The sequence below is a fragment of the Microtus ochrogaster genome, unplaced genomic scaffold (assembly GCF_000317375.1).
Source record: "Microtus ochrogaster isolate Prairie Vole_2 unplaced genomic scaffold, MicOch1.0 UNK96, whole genome shotgun sequence".
Lineage (NCBI taxonomy): Eukaryota > Metazoa > Chordata > Mammalia > Rodentia > Cricetidae > Microtus > Microtus ochrogaster.
This window is the reverse complement of record NW_004949194.1, coordinates 1,234,426-1,235,468: the sequence shown is the minus strand read 5'-3', so window position 1 is coordinate 1,235,468 and position 1,043 is coordinate 1,234,426. Positions and strand designations below refer to the sequence as shown.

Below are 1,043 nucleotides of genomic sequence, written 5' to 3'. Positions count from 1 at the left end.
TCATCTGGATACATAATGAACTGGCAGAAAAGCATTTTGCCTGAACTAGGACCTTACCTAGGAACCTATTTCCAACTGTGTTTTTACAGATGTGGAAATCATGTTCACAATGTTTTCAGACCTACTGACTGCTTAATGGGTCTGTCACACTGCCAGGAGACCATGTTCTCTCTCCCACTTCATGTGTTTCCTTTGGTAAATGCATGTTATCCATGGCGAATCAATTAGATAGAGGTACAAGGCCCCTCAGAAAGGCCACAGAGCACAGGGAAGCAGAGGACGTGGGAGCACGGTCTTGAAAATCTTGCAGAATGAAGGGTCTCACAGCCGTTTTCCAGGAATCAGGTCACCTCCTCCCACACACTCAAGATCTGAGACTCCTGACATATCCTGGGCCCAGAACCCAGTCTGATGGTGACTCCAGGGAGAACAGATTTGTTCTTTTCCACACACATAACCCACCTGGTCCCACTGGAGGCTCAAAGTTGGTTTTGTCACCTTCCTGCTGGGAGCAAATTCCATAATTTGAGAGTATTGAAAACAGGGCAGACTGGGTGCCCCGCTGGGGTTCTTTGTTGCACAGTTGTGCAGATTTCCCCTTTTTAGTGCTGAGAAACCTAAACCAGCACACAGCAGAGTACAGTTCCAGGCTGAGCTGCTATTATCTCATGTCACAGGGATGGTCATCACCCTTGACTCTTACTCTGTGTTCTAGAGGAGAGAAACACAAGGAGAGAATCGGTAAAGAACATGGGGCAACACTGACATTGGAGTGGTAGAGAAGTGGTTTGAACACAGACCCACCATCAGCCCATTGTACTATGGGAGGTGCTCCTTCCTGGGAGGAGGCTCAGCTCAGATGAGAAGGACAGTAGAGTCTGTGAGCTGTGCTGGAGCAGACACCTCAGAGGCAGGACAGATCAGCTCACTCAGACAATGCAGTTCCCCTCTGTGCTCCTCTGTAAAGTGTGCAGCACATCTCAGGGCCTTCTGCTCATAAGTGAGGAGACCAGCAGTGACAGTGTGTGGAGGAGAGCACTGAC

The 1,043-nt window shown here is 49.1% G+C and overlaps 1 protein-coding gene across 1 annotated transcript in view; it reads left to right on the top strand.

Moving 5' to 3' along the window:
• LOC101990790 (carcinoembryonic antigen-related cell adhesion molecule 3-like) overlaps positions 1–1,043 on the top strand; it is a 78,860-nt gene that overhangs the window by 1,000 nt on the left and 76,817 nt on the right. The window lies entirely within an intron of this gene.